This window comes from Chiloscyllium plagiosum, unplaced genomic scaffold (genome assembly GCF_037043375.1).
Source record: "Chiloscyllium plagiosum isolate Xiang-an unplaced genomic scaffold, Cpla_swu_hap1 HiC_scaffold_13, whole genome shotgun sequence".
Lineage (NCBI taxonomy): Eukaryota > Metazoa > Chordata > Chondrichthyes > Orectolobiformes > Hemiscylliidae > Chiloscyllium > Chiloscyllium plagiosum.
In genome coordinates, this window is record NW_028270151.1 from 33,388,201 (window position 1) to 33,403,612 (window position 15,412).

General features: G+C 38.6%; 1 protein-coding gene across 2 annotated transcripts in view; it reads left to right on the plus strand.

Annotated features, from left to right (window-relative positions):
• tnk2b (tyrosine kinase, non-receptor, 2b) overlaps nt 1-15,412 on the plus strand; it is a 298,847-nt gene that overhangs the window by 18,209 nt on the left and 265,226 nt on the right. The window contains exon 2 of one of the 2 annotated variants that reach the window (XM_087993482.1): nt 1,993-2,141. The exons of the other annotated variant lie outside the window; for it this stretch is intronic. The gene's annotated coding sequence lies outside the window, so the exon portion shown is untranslated. The remainder of the gene's footprint in view (nt 1-1,992; nt 2,142-15,412) is intronic. 2 annotated transcript variants of the gene reach the window in all.

The window sequence follows — 15,412 nt, forward strand, 5'->3', positions numbered from 1 at the left end:
CAGATTATTTATCCACCTTAAGACCTTTCAATTTCCCCAGCACCTTTAATAGTGACGGCCACTACATTCACCTCTGCCCCCTGACTCTCTTGAGCTGCTGGTGTCTGCCACTGTGAAATCAGATGTAAAGTAGTTATTCAGTATCTCTGCCATTTCTTTGTTACCCCTTACTACTCCAGCCTACACCATTTTCCAATGGTCCAATGTCCATTCTTGTATCTGTCTTCCCTTATAGATATCTGGAAAAAGAAATTCAGTCTTTTATATTATGAGCTAGCTTACCCTCCTACCTCTCTGTGTCCCTTCTCCCCCTTGCTATTTTGGTTATCTTTTGCTGGTTTTTAAAGGCTTCCTGATTTTTCTGTTTTCCCACTAATCTTCACCACATTTATGCTTCGTCTTTAGCTTTTATACTGTTCCTGACTTCCCTTGTCAGCTGTGATTGCCTCATCCTCCTCTGAGGATGTTTCTTCTTCCTTGGAATGAATTCCTCCTAGAAACTCTTGCTATCGCCACTCCAACATCTTCCCTGCTAGGCTTCCCTTCGAATCAACTCTGGCTAACTCCCACATCATTTCTTTCTTGTTGCCGTTACAGCTTCTCCCTTTCAAACAGCAGGGTGAAATCTATCGTATTATGGTTATTGCCCGCTAGAGATTTCTTCACCTTAAGTTCCCTAATCAAGTCTGTCTCATTACACATCATCAAATTCAGAATTTTCTGTTCTGTGTACAAACTGCTCCAAAAATCATCTTGTAAACATTTTACTTGAGAATTCTTGAGAATTGTTACCAGCCCAATTTTTCTCAGTCCACCTGCATATTGAAGTCCCCTATGATTACTGCAGTAGTACCTTTCTTACACGCCTTTTCTGTCTTCTAATTTATTTAACTTCTCACATCCTGACTGCTGCTAGGAGCTTGTACACAATTCCCATCAGGGTCTTTTTGCCTTCGCAGTTCCTCAACTCAACCCATACAGATTCTGTGCCATCTGACTATAGTCACTTCTTGCTATTGTCGACAGGATGCTCTTCAGACATTCAGTATGGACTTGATGGGCCGACTGGCCTGTTTTTCACGCTGGAGGGATTCTATAAAGTTGTACATCAGCCTGGCTTGGAACCATATTGCTGCTCCTTCATTGTCACTGGGTCAATATTCTGGAATTCCTTTCCTAAAAGCATTGGGTGAGCCCAAGAATTGCAATGGTTCAAGAGGTTAGACCTCCACCACCGCCTCCAGGGCAGTTAGGGGTGTGTAACCATTGAGGCTCATATTGTAAATAAATGATACAAACTGTGGAAACTGAAAATTCTGCATTTATATGTTATATGATATTTGAATTTGAAATAAGTGGATATTGTTTGAGAATGGGGAACAGTTTCTTAAACTACAACAGCTGGAACTTAATTCCTTGCGTCCTCCTTGCCTGTTGTTTTGCTCTCAATGGCAAAACAAACACAGGAAAAGCAAATCAAAGCCAATAAACTGGCTTTTCATATTAAGCGTTGGAGCAATACCAAGACTTCTTGAAAGAGGATGCCAATTGGTTTGATTTATTTAAGTGCATACTGCACATACTGTGTAACTGAAGAACTGTACTTCAGTACAGTTCTCTTCTGTCTGATATTGATTTTTTTTAAAAATGGGTGATGGAACCATGGTAAAGGATCTTAATTTTAATTTTTATACTCCGAATGAATGCAGAATATACTGCTGATTTAATTCTATCTTGTGCAAGATAGCCTAGGTAGCAACATAATTGTATGGCAGCAATTCTGCTAGGGATGGAGTCTGAGTAAGAAACAGCATGCAACTTTGTCAAATTTGTCTTATTTTCAGCACTGGCGCCTGCATTTAAATTTATTAGAATAGAAAAGCCACTTTTTGCAATGTGCTTTATGCAGATATCAGAGTGTGTGGTGTCAGTGGTTATGACTTGTATTTGTATAGTGCCTTTATCAATAAAGAACACTGCTTGGTTTTTCAGAGCGACAAGGAAGAAATGATGGTATTCAGCCAAAGGAGGACATCTTTGGAACAGGAGAACAGAGATTTAATCAAAGAGTCTAGTTTCACAGAAGATCTTAGAAGAGGAGTTTTACAGAGGATCTTGGAAGAGAAAAGGAAGCTGAAGAGGTGGGGTTGATGGATTAGTTCCAGAATGTAGAAACTCAATTAATGGGGTAGTCTTCGCTCCTGATCTTGGTCTACTTCCTTTTTCTGGGCTATATCTTACTCAATTTTGTTGGCTTTCCCTCATTAGATTTCACATCTGCCTGAATTCCATGATGTTTATTCAATTTGTTCCACATTCTCTCTCAAATGTATTTGTAATGCGTCTTTCCATTGTAATTGGTATGACTCTGTTGGTATCTCATGGAGCCAGATGATTGCAGAATCAAGTTCCACACTGGAGAGTTGGGCATAGAAATCTAGGCTGGCAGATCAGTGCAATACCCAAGGAGCTTGAAGGAGTTTGGTGCTGTTGAATGTTGATGGACAGCATAAAACTAAAATAAAGGGCTTAATGCAAAGAAACAGAACAGATCCTGTAGAATGGGAATGAAAATGCTAAGACTAGCAAAGAACTATATAGCAGCTTATAAAAGCTACTGAAAGGGATTATAAAAGGAAACTTGCAAGGGACATCCATAAGAAAAAAATCAGTTAGATAAAGGGAAAGTAGTGGTCAGGAGCAATGTTGGCTCATTTAAGACTGAAAATTGGGATATTGTCAATAACTATGGGGAAATAGCAGACATACTGAATAACTATTTACTTTAATATTTACAGTGGAAAAGGAGGATAGCTTGCTGGAAGTCCTGAGGAAATTAAGTGGATCAGGGATATCTACTGAATAAATTTGATTTTAATTTCCTCATTATTGATGTTTACTTAATGGGGAGTTGACACTTTAGTCCTAGCATCTGATTGTTTCCATCCAGGGGTGCTAAAGAAAGCACAGGATCATATAATAGACACCTTAACTATAATCTTTCAGAGTTCCTAGATACAAGCATTGTGCAATTTTCCAATGCACAGGGACATATCTCTTTGCTTTTTAAGAAGGGGGAAAGAGAAAAACCAGGGAATTACAGACCAGATAGCTTAATATCTGTGCTGGTGAAATTGTTGGAGCCTATAGTCAATGATGGGGTAACTGAACCCAGAAAATTTCAATTAATCAGGGAGAAACAATTGAATTTTTTTCAAGCAGTGACTAATGAAGTTCACAGGGGACTGTCTATGAATGTTGTTTATATTGACTTCCAGAATGCATATGATAAAGTTCCATGTAAGCGATTGTTAATTAAGATAAAAGCCAACAGAATTGAGGGCAAATTACTTGCATGGCTTGGCAGATTGGTTAGTTGAAATTGGCAGACAACCAAAAGTAGGGATAATGGGTAGTGTCCAACAAGGATCTGTGTTAGGGGCTCAATTATTTGCTTTTATCTATTAAAGATTTGAATAATGCCATAGAAAGTCACATCCCAACTTGCTGATGACACAAAGTTAGATGGTACTGTAGGACAGTGTAGCTGATGGGATTAAATCACACTGGGATATTGATGGACTAAGTGAATGGGCTAAACTGTGGCAGATGGAGTTCAGTGTAAGCAAGTATGAGGTTATCCATTTTGAATCAAGAAAAGATAGATCAGGGCACTTTCTAGCTGGGCTGAAGTTAAATAAAGTGGTATGTCCAAAGGGACTTAAGGGTCCAGATGCATAGATCTTTAAAATAGACAAACAGATGCAGAAAATAATCAAGGTGGCCAATGGATTGTTGGTCTTTGTGTCTAGAGGACAGGTAAGTATAAGGATGCAGAAGTTATGCTGCAGCTGTATGAAATACTGGTTAGACACCACCTAGAGTAGTCCGTGAGCAGATCTTGGAGGGAGTAAAACTTGGCTTATAAGAATGATTCCTGACTTAACTTAAACCCTTATGAGGAGGGATTAGACACATTTCACCTGTTTTCTGTAGAATTTAGAAGGTGATCTGATTGAAGCTTTCAAGACACTAATAGGAAAAGACAGGGTAGATAAAGATAAACTACTAAACAATGGCTGGGGATTCTAGAACTAGAGGCCATAGTCTATAATTATCATAATGATAGCTCTGATGAAGAGTCATCTAGATTCAATGTTAGCTTGCTTTCTTTCCATGCATGCTGCTGTGATTTTCAGCACTTTGTTTTTGCCATAGTCTGAGAGTTAGGGTCAGACCATTCAGGAGAGATGTTAGGAAGCACTTTTGCACATAAAGGTTTGTAGATATTTGGAAGTCTCTTCCACAAACATCAATTGATGCTAGATCAGTTGTTAATTTTAATCTTGAAATGAATTTTTTGTTCAGCAAAGGTATTAAGAGAGAGAGGCCAAAGGGAAGTATATGGAGTTAGGCCAAAGATCAGTCATGATTGATTGAGGAGCTGGATGACTTGCTCCTGTTCCTTATTTAAGTTGAATCCAAATCCTTCCTGCTCCTTTAGATTTTTTGTGTTGTATTCATACGATGTGGACATTGCTGGCTGGCCCAACATTTATTGCCCATTCCCAATTGCCCTTGAGAATGTGGTGTCAGCTGCCCTCTTGAACTGCTACAGTCCATTTGTTGAAGCAGTGCCTTTTCGGGAAACAGTTTCAGGATTTTGACAAGTGACACTGAAATAATGGAATTATATTTCCACGTCTAGAAGGTGAGTAGTTTGGCAGGGAACTTACAGCTGGTAGTATTCCTATGTATCTGCTGCCCTTGTTATTCTTTATGGTGGTGGCTGTGGGTTTGGAAGGTGCCATCCCAAGAGCTTTGGTAAATTTCTGCAGTGCATCTTGTAGATGGTGAATACTGCGTGTCAATGTTGAAATATTTATGGATGTGCCAGTCAAGAGGGCAGCTTTATCCTGGATGATGTCGAGCTTTTTGTGTTGGGCCTGCACTCATCCAGGCAAGTGGGGAGGATTCTATCTTATTCTTGACTTGTGCTTATAGATGGTGAACAGGCATTAGGGAGAAATAAGGTGAGTTGCCTTCTGCAGGATTTGGTTTCTAACATGTTCCTGTGGCCACAGTATTTGCACCAGTGTTTTGGTTCAGTTTCCGGTGTATGATAGCCCTAGGCAATATAGCCACTTTTGAGGTTCTGCACAATCCGGTTGACGTACTGACAACATTGACTCCTGGTTTCTGGAGTCAATGCTGCACACACCTCTGAGATCTGCACGCTGAAAAGAACTTCGAGGGGGTATTGGTCCCAGGATATTGATGGCTGGAGCATTTAGCAATGATAATGTTGAATATCAAGGGGAGATGGTTTGCGTTATTTCGAGTTTGGTGATGATCATTGCTGTTAGTTATGTTTTTCTACCTAAATGTGTAACCTGACTTGCTGAATGTTTTGCAACATTTTTTGTTTTTATTTTACACAACTCTCCCCTTATTTGTATAACACTGGGCTCTAAACAGTTAAGTATCAATTGAAATGAAGTGGCGCCGACCTGTACCCTGAAGTAATTCCATTTAAAACCGATTTGCTGTGAGTTGAACTTGTTCCCCACTGAATTTCCAGAAGACGCCCACGGTTGTATATTTTTTTGTGGTGGGTGGGGTGGGTGTATTACAAAAATGCAAGTGTGAACAGGTAGTGTAGGAAGGGAATTGGAGACTGAATGTTTCCAGTGCACTTGGGCTTTGCCGGATGCGAATCATTATAAACTCTGACACTCGCATGGTTATGTAATCGATGTGGGTGGATTGTGGATGCAGTTTAATTTCTGTGCTTTGGTGATTCATTTTGTTAACAAGAGGCATCTGTTCCAGTCAGGGAGGTGGAGCTAGGAATGCTGATAAAGCTGCTCCTGTTTAATCACTCACCTCGAGTGCAGCCACGGAAAGGAATACCAATAGGTGCCAGAAGTTGATTCATGCATTAAAACAAGAAAAAAAAGCTTTTGTGACTTGTATTTTGAGAATAGATGATATCTTAAAATAGAATTTGAAATTTTATTTATGAAAGAAAAATGTTCATTTTTATGTAATTACTTTGTTTCAAGAATTTGCCCAAATTGATATCATTTTATACCTTTTACTCTTTCCTTGTACTTTGCCTACCCTCCTTTTCCTCTCCCTTCCTTTCTCCATATTTGTGACTTTGCTTACTAGGGATTAATGAATTTACCTATGGTCAAAGAGTTTGAATGATCAGCACTGAAAACAAACTGGAAATAACCAATTGTCTGAACAAAATAATATTCTGTCTTATTTGCACACTTTTTAGACAGTAAGTGTTGAAATAGTACTCAAGTAATTGCTTCATTTTGGTAAGTTTAGAAAGGGAACGAGCAGCAGCAACACTGAATATACTGCAAAGGCTATGAATGGACGAGCATTTTGTGACAGTTTACCAGGAATGTCTAATTAAAAATGATTCATCAAAAAGGAATGAAAGCTGTGGGTGTTGATTGAATTGTTCGCAAGTCATTTGATTCCCTGTAAGTGAAATTCATTGTATTTAGCAGAGAGAAAAATACAGACAGAGAATGCAGGTTTACTATGCTTGGATTATTTCTTCACTTCTCCCACCCGTTTTTCCACTTTGTTGAAACCGTTCAGAAAATTGTAGAAGTATTCGTGTTGTTTCATGCTTTCCCTTAATGAATTGTCAAAATGGACAGAATGACTTTCTGATTTAAGATGAGCTTCGAGTGCATTAAACTTGATACGGGTGAGAGCTTTGACATGGTGTGGGATTAGGCGGTAGATTATGGATGGCAATTTTGCGTCTTGGTTTTGAAGTTGCACCAGCCAAGTGCCTGGTATTTTGTGGCTGAGAGGATTGAAAACTATAATGTATATTAGAGCAATGGCTGTGTGAATTAATGCTACCACCAGCCCCCACCACTACCCACCACTGCCACAATTCCTTTTTTTTTCTCAGGATCTCATAATTTGTCATTGTTAACTTTGCCACTAGTCCTATTCAGAATTGTAATGGTCTGCTCAGTAGTGGAGTATTTATTTCAACTTTATACAACCTCAGTGAAGCAGTAGTTATTTTCTGTGCCAGATGGAAAGTTAATATCAGTCACAGATATTTGAATCATAGAAATGATATAGTGCAGAAAGAGGCATTCAGCCCATCACTAACTATGACCTGAAATAACAGTTTAAAATCCTGCTGCCTAATGGCTGCAATAGTTTTTGCTTGACTAAAACTGTAGACAATAGGAATTTACTGCAAAGGATGACAAATCATCATCTGTCTAAGGAAATACTCTAAATACCAGTAGTAGTATTAAACAACAGGAGACATTTCAGAGAATGGCGCTAGCATCCGTTCAGTGACTGCGATCCTGCCAGTGAGGTACATTGTTTAATAGAATGGCAGTTGTTTTTTTTCAGTGTGCCATGGTAACTGAGCATACCTCATAGCACAAATCATTCTTCATTCTACCTGGGTGAAATTAAGAAAACCTAGTTTTAAAACTTGATACATGAAAACGCCCTGTCATTTTTCCTTTTTAAAATTTTACATGTACAATATGCTTATAATCTTTGTTTTGCAAATTATTTATGCTGCAAAATGTCATCTTATACTAGCAATGACTGTAAATGTCACTGCCATTATAGAATATGAGTAGTTTCTTTCAAACTTATAAAATATGTTCTAAAATGGAGATAAATGTCAGTTGTGGGCTCACTCCTGTGAGCAATGGGGATTGAAAAGTTCATTCCAGGCTGACAATAGGAATACTGCAAAGGATGACAAATCATCATCTGTCTAAGCAAATACTGTATCTACCAGTAGTAGCATTAAATGACAGGAGAATTTCAAATGAATGTTGTCAATGTTTCACTCTTTTGGATGGGGCATAAACTTGGCCTACGTTACTCTGCCATCACACAGCCCTATGTGATCCCCGCAGCATGCCTGAACTGCTGTGCTCTTCCAGCACCATTGATCCAGAATCTGGTTTCCAGCATCTGCAGTCATTGTTTTTACCCCTATGTGATCCCCTACAGCTATTACAACAAGCAATCAGGAGAGTACTATACTGACGTACGGCTGTAACCACCAAGATTGATAAGCAGTCATTAATCTCACTGCTATTTGTCGGACCTTGATGAATGAAAATTGTCTGCCATAAATAAATGAATACATTTAAAAAATAATGAACAGTACTTTGTGGGAATCAATACTCAGAAGTCTGGCACCATCTATTGAGAGGGGCAGGGTTAGTGCTTTGAGTCGATGATTACTTGTGAGTAAGTATAGAGACAGAAAGGTTTATGAAGAACGAGGGAATATCTCTGTTAGGATGGGAGGGCAGGAGACCTTAAATGATGAGGAATGATGATGTGTGACAAATCTCAAAATAGTTTTCAGATGTTGCTGTGCAACACCGTTGACCAGAACTGGTGTAACCTTTGGGCTGTGTGCTTGCCCTTGCTATGTGTTCTTTTTTTTCCATGTGTGCTTTAAAGTCTGTGAAGTGATTTTGATTAGTTATTTCTGAGGAGAGGTTATTCCAATTTCTTATGATATTTCGTATGAAGCCATTGAGATGTACTTACATGCAATATTAAAAGGTGCAAACTACTTGGTGTTTTTCCTTCTGCAGTGAGTGATCGGTTTACCATGTGATTAAATATCAAAGCAACTTCACAGTAAATGCCTTGTTAGTAGTATAATTGTACTTAGCTGTTTTCATTGTTGCTGTGTAATATTCCACAGTTCAATAATAATGTTCTGTTAAAGACTTTAGGAGAATACTGTTCTAATTTGCATTTATATAAATGCTATTAATGTAGTTAAATGTTCTGAGGTATTTCATTGAGTGTAAAGAATCAAAATTGGACACCAAGTGATCAAAAACCAAGTGAAAGTTAGATTTCAAGGAGTGCTTTTAAAGAAGGATGAAGAGCAGAAGAGGTTTGGCAAAAGTATATCAGTTTAGGATCTTGGCAACTGAAGGTATGGTCAGCAATTATACACCGATGAAAATCAAGGATTTTCAAGAAATGGGAAAGTACCACGTTTTTCTAAATTATTGATTTGAACTAGGAGGAGGAGAAGCAAACTTCAGGAGGGACTAAAAACATGAGAATTTTAAAATCTCAGCAATTTGCAAACTAAACTCTTAATCCACATGGATAGCAAAATATTGGAACAGTTATGGCAATGTCTGTGGAGAGAAACAGTGTGAATATTTAAGGTTTTTAACACGACTGGGAAAAGTTAGAGATGGAATATGTTCTGAGAAGGCAATGGGTGGTTTAGTTGAGAATAAAATGAAGTTTATTGTTGAATTCAGATATTTGTGATATGTCTAATCAAAAGATGTAATGTGTTCCTCAAGCTTCAGTTTTGCTTATGGAACAGTGCAGAAGTGAGGTCTGAAACATTAGTGGGAGAGCGAGATGCGGAGTTAAAAAGATGGACTGTTAGAAGCTCCAGGACACACTTGTGGACTGAACGGAGATGTTGTGGAAAGCAATTGCCTAATCTGCTAGAAAAAACTCAGCAGGTCTGGCAGCATCTTTGCAGAGAAACAGAGTTCTGAGGAATGGTTCACTGGACCTGAAACCTTAACTCTGATTTCTCTTTACAAATGCTGCTAGACCTACTGAGCTTTTCCAGCAACTTCTGTTTTTGTTTCTGATTTACAGCATCCACAATTCTTTCAGATTTTAGTCACCCACTCTGTTTGGTTTCCCGAGTGTAGGGGAGACTGCATTTTGATCAGTAAATACAGTAGACAAAATTGGAAATATGTGGAAACTGCTGTTGCTTAACCAATAAAATGTTTGCTGTTTTATTTGCAGACTAGGATATTTAAACTGAAGTGGGATTAAGATAAGAATAATGTAGTTTGGTGTTTAGTGGTTGGGATAAATATGCCAGTGGAAGGGCCAGTTTCTGTGTTGTATGATTCTCTCTGGTGCTTTGTTGCAGACCATTACTATATTGGTGCACCAGAACTTGGGTGCTATGGAGTTTCCAGACTTAATTCCAATGTACTGAAATGATGATATAACACACATTATTGCAACTCAAGCTTATGATGAAATAACAATATAACACCAGAATGAAAATTAAGGAACATGTCCTGAGAGAACGTTGTTTTGTTCCCCTCCCAAACACAATGGTTACTGATTCATCCATTTGCTGTTGAGTCAACAAGTCCATTCACAGTTATATGTTAGTGTAGGTGCTTAATCCTTTATTTCTGTGAAGTGCAGCAGTGATTGTCTGCCAGGAACAGAGTGAACACCAGTGTGTTTTGTAATGTATCTTATTATTGAAGCTAACCCCAGGTCTCTGCCACGTTCAGCTTGGAATGTGAGTAAAGCACAGTTCAATATTACAAGAACGTTATATAGAAAATACAAGCATTTTACTGGAAGCTATAACATTTTTATTTTTAAATCGTCTTTTTTTTGTCCCTGTTAATTTTTCCTAAAAAGTGTCTCTGGAAAATTATTAACAAATCTGATCCTGCAATGCCACTGACCATGGGAAACACTTAATCCCACAGGTAACTGGTTAAAAATTAAACTGGAGTAGGAAGTGAGATAAGCCTTGTGTGAAATATGTTATTAAATAAGCTATTGGATAGGTGAAAGAGGTGATTCAGTATATTTCCGTAAGACTATAAGATAAAGGAGCAGAATTAGACCATTCAGCCCATTGAGTCTGCTCCACCATTCAATTATGGCTGATATGGTTCTTCGCCTCACTATCCTGCCTTCTCCCCGTAACCACTGATTCCCTTGTTAACCAAGAACCTCTCTATTTCTGTCTTTAATAAATTCAAAAACATGGCCTCCATAACCCTCTACAGCAATGAGTTCAACAGATTTATCACCCTCTGAAGAAATTTCTCCTCATTTCCATTCTCAAGGCTCGACTCCCCTTTCATTCAACTTTGGCCATCTTCTTCCTCATGTCTTTGTAGTTTATCTTTATGCAATTGTTATACTGTTACATCTGATTCCAGCTTCTCTCCCTCAAAATGCAGGTGAACTCCACATTATGATCACTGCCCCCTTGGGATTCCTTCACCTCAAGTTTCCGAATAAGTCTGTCTCATTACACGTTACCGAATCCAGATTCGCTGTTCTCTAGTGGGCTGTGTCAATAGCAGCTCCAAAAAAAAAATCTTGTAGACATTTCACGAGTTCCTTTAATCGAGATCTATTACTGACCCCATTTTTCCCAGTGCATCTGCATATTGAGGTCCCCCGTGATTATTGTAATTGTGCCTTTCTTACCTGCCTTTTGTATGATTTATTTACATCCCCACATCCTGACTACTGCTAGGAGGCCTTTACATAACTCACTGCAGTTTTCCTTTGCAGTTTTTCATTTATATGGCTTCATTTCTTACAAACAAGGCAGTTCTGCTCCCTCTGTTCATCTGCCTGTCCTTTCCATAGGACATGCATCCTTTAGTATTTAGTTCTCAGCCCTGATCCCCTTGCAGAACCTCTGTGGTGCCCACAACAACACACCTGCCAATTTCAATCTGCGATACAAGCTCCTTTACACCTTGTTTTGTATACTGTGTGACAACACCCTCAGTCCTGCATTTACAGTCCTCTCTCCACTCTCGCTCTCTCTTCTCCTTCTCTTTCCTCCACAGATGTCCCTTTCTGTCATTAGCAATGCTGAGATTTCTATCGTTCTTCATTGGGAATGATCAGTGAATTTGAATCCAACATTTCTGATGCAGATCATTTGAAGAGGCAGTACGTTGGTTGAGTATCTTCTCAAATTTATTCTTCGTCGTTGCACTATTGTGTGCTGCATGTTATGACCTATAAAAGCAACAACTTTAATGTCGACTGTTATAATTTAACCTCTGTCAGCGAGAGTGGAAAACTATATCTGAAAACTTGGGAATGCATTTGAGATTCATGTACTGTGCACATTAATTTTGCCTTTAGGTAGGGCTGTATGAAATTGTGCTGTAAGAGTTAATGCTCTCATTTCAAAGGCTCAAGTAACTGTACATTAATCAAATAAAACGCAGTAAATGAAAATATCCTTCATGACTTGTCATCAGTGCAAGCTAGAAATTGTTGGCTGCAGTGTTATGCCTATGAATTGGGGATTAGAAATATCATTTGCATGCTTCCTGGTTTTAGCTATTCTTGAGTTTGTGGTGTCAGTATGGCTGAATGTACTCATCTGATTTAAAAATCAAAGATTTCATTTATTCGACTTGCTCAGACAATATTTTTAAGGTATTGAAGTATCTCCATGGACTTGTCATTCTGAATTCACACATTTAACAATCCAGAGGTAAGACATTTTTCTTAGTGCCTTTATTGAGTGCTGATTTAAGCATGAGTCAAAACTGAAATAGAATCATTCATGCGATGAATGGTCTTTGGATTGGAACATCCAGTGACTATCTGACAAGGCAGTCGACCCTTTGTTGGCTTTCTACTGGCCTTTCTGCTTTCAGAATCCAGCTTTGAATATTGGTGCTGTGGTGAAAGAGAGTCTGCAAAGAAACAATTTTTATTCTTTTTCCATCACTGGGAGTCTGCCATTTTACAGAGGTGGCTGTACTCGGTCTACTCAGAGCCAGTCACGAGTGCTGTCTTTGCCATTTAGGATCTGGTGTTCAATTGGACAAAGACTGATACATTGCATTCTTTTCAGTTGATTTCATATAAATTCTTCAGATAAACACCTTGATGTTGTTAGTTGAAATTAATTCAGAACTTTTCCACATGTGAATGCAGTATTCTGGAGGTGACGAGAAAACAGTCAATGACGAAGCATGAGAAAAATAACAGGGTGACTTGTTCAATGAAATGAGAAAATACTGATGTTTATGGAGAATTACTTAATATCATCAGATAGTTTATCATGATGAGCAAAATATTTATGCTGCACGATATTTCGTTATTGTGTTTGAAGAGTTTATAAGCAATTTTACCATAATACCTGTGCAGATGCTGTCAGGTAAGTATCTGAAAAAGGGGACTTGTATTTATATTGGGTCTTTCATGACTTGGGATGGTCTTGATGTTTTACAATTAATGAATTACTTTGAAGTGTACACTGTTTTATAGGAAACATGACAGCTGCCATACAAAGTGATCCCACAATAAGATAATTAACATCATTTAAAAAATCTAGTGAGAGAGAAATGTCAGCCAGGTCAAATAGCGCCATGGGAACTTTCACACTCACCTGAGGTGTGACAGTGTAGTCCTCCTTCATGCAGTGGAGTATCCGGTTGGATTAAGTGCTCTAAACTCTGGAGTGGCATTTGAACCCGCAGCTTTCTGACTGAGGTGAGAATAGTACAAACTGAGCTTTGGTGTACTACCTAAGAACATTTCATCCTATTTTTCATTTCCCAGCATTTTACTGTTATGTAGTCATACAGCACGGAAACAGACCTTTCGGTCATTGGACAGGTTCACTGAGTATTTGAATGCAAAATGTTTACTGAATTGTCAACATATAAATAGTCCTTGACAGCCGGATATTTTGTTGGTTTCAACATGCTTATCCTCAGAAAATACATATTTAGAAAATAATGTAAGAAAATTTGCGTGGTTAACAGAGAATGTTGCATTGCAGAGGGTCATGACAAATGTGGTGTTTTTGTCATAAGCAAGAGGTTTCTTGTTGTCTGTCACACTAGCGTAAACATGTCTTTATTCTAAAGAAAAAAAATTGCTGCAAGTTTTTAAAGTTGGAGCAATTATATCTAAATGAAAATGATTGCATGTGAATTTACCAAATGATATAAGGGCTTAACATAATATTTTCATTGTGCACTCATTCATACAAAGGAGTTTTTAAAAAAATTTTATAGTGAGTCCTACAACAAGAATGGTAGAGAAAACTGGGGATGTGGGATGTAATGAGGAAAGTTGTGATAAATTAAGGAGAGGGCAGGGCAAGAAAACAATAAGGGAAATGATAATCAGATTGTGGTAGAAAGTGCCCTAGTATACAAACTTGAGTGTTCTGGCAGATAAGGCTGAAAGTTTTAAAAAAAAAATGAAATTACAGAGCTAAAGACAAAATATCTGAATGACTGACATCTTAAAGATATGCAGGTTCCATAAATTTCTTGACTCGCATACCAGGTTGACAGAAAATATAGACCAGGTTTCTCTAATTAACAAAACACGCTATTTATTGCAAATAAATTGACTCTAGCTGCATGTATACAATTATGAACCATTGGCATAAAACTCTGTTAACTAATATTCCATCATGAACCTCTCTCACAGCCATGCAACAGATGTAGGAATGTTTAAAAATACATATTAAGTTCAGAGGGAATATTTGAAAGCAGTTCAGTGGCCTCTGTTCGAAGGATTTGCTGAGATGACTTTTGTTCTGATGAGAATGCTGCTTCTTGGTCTCCCTTCTCCGGATGTTTGTACTAGTTTGCAGGAAGCACAGGGTGGTTGTGTTACCCAGAGTTGGGGAAAGAAGAGAACTCCTGCAAAGAATGCAAACATAATTTTCAAGGAAGTAATCTCAGAATAAATCTGGCTTTAGTGAATCTGGCCAAAAAAGCTTGAAAATTAGATTTGAATTGGCAAGAGAAAGAAAGTAAACTTCACTGAGGAACATCAGGAAGATCTGAAACAAAAACAGAGGTTGCTGGAGGGACTTAGTGGGTCTGACAGCATCTGTGGAGAGAGGTCGGAGTTGGCATTTCGGGTTCAGTGACCCTTATTGAGCTCTGAAGGGGGTCCACTGGACCGGAGACATTGACTCTGAATTCTTTCTGTGGTTGTTGCTGGACCTGCTGAGTTTTTCCAGCAATTTCTGTTTTTGCTTCTAATTTCCAGCATCTGCAATTCTGTCTCTTGTTTTTAAGAAGAACTAACTCTGTTTTGTGAAACCAGGGAAGCACAGTGGCTTGGTGGTTAGCACTGCTGCCTCACAGTGCCAGGAAACTGGGTTTGATTCCAATCTTGTTTAACTGTGTGGAGTTTGCACTTCTCCCCATGTGTATGTGGGTTTTATCCTGGTGCTCCAGTTTCCTCCCACACTCCAAAAACTGTGTAGGTTATGTGAATTGGCCATGCTAATTTCCCCATGGTGTCCAAGGATGTGTAGGTAATGTGGATTAGCCATTAGGGTTACAGGGATAGGCAAGGGGGGTGGGTCTGGGAGGGATGCACTTCGGGAGATCAGTGTGGACGTGATGGGCTGAAGGACCTGCTTCCACATTGTAGGAATTCTATGATTCTATGACTGCACCATTGTTGACAGTGCTGATGAATTGCAGCTCACATAACGTATATGTATAATTTGATAGCATTTGCAGAGGCATGGTTGCAAGTTGACCAAGGCTGAGGTCTGAATACTCAAAGTAGCACAATATTTTGGATGATAGGAAACCAGGAA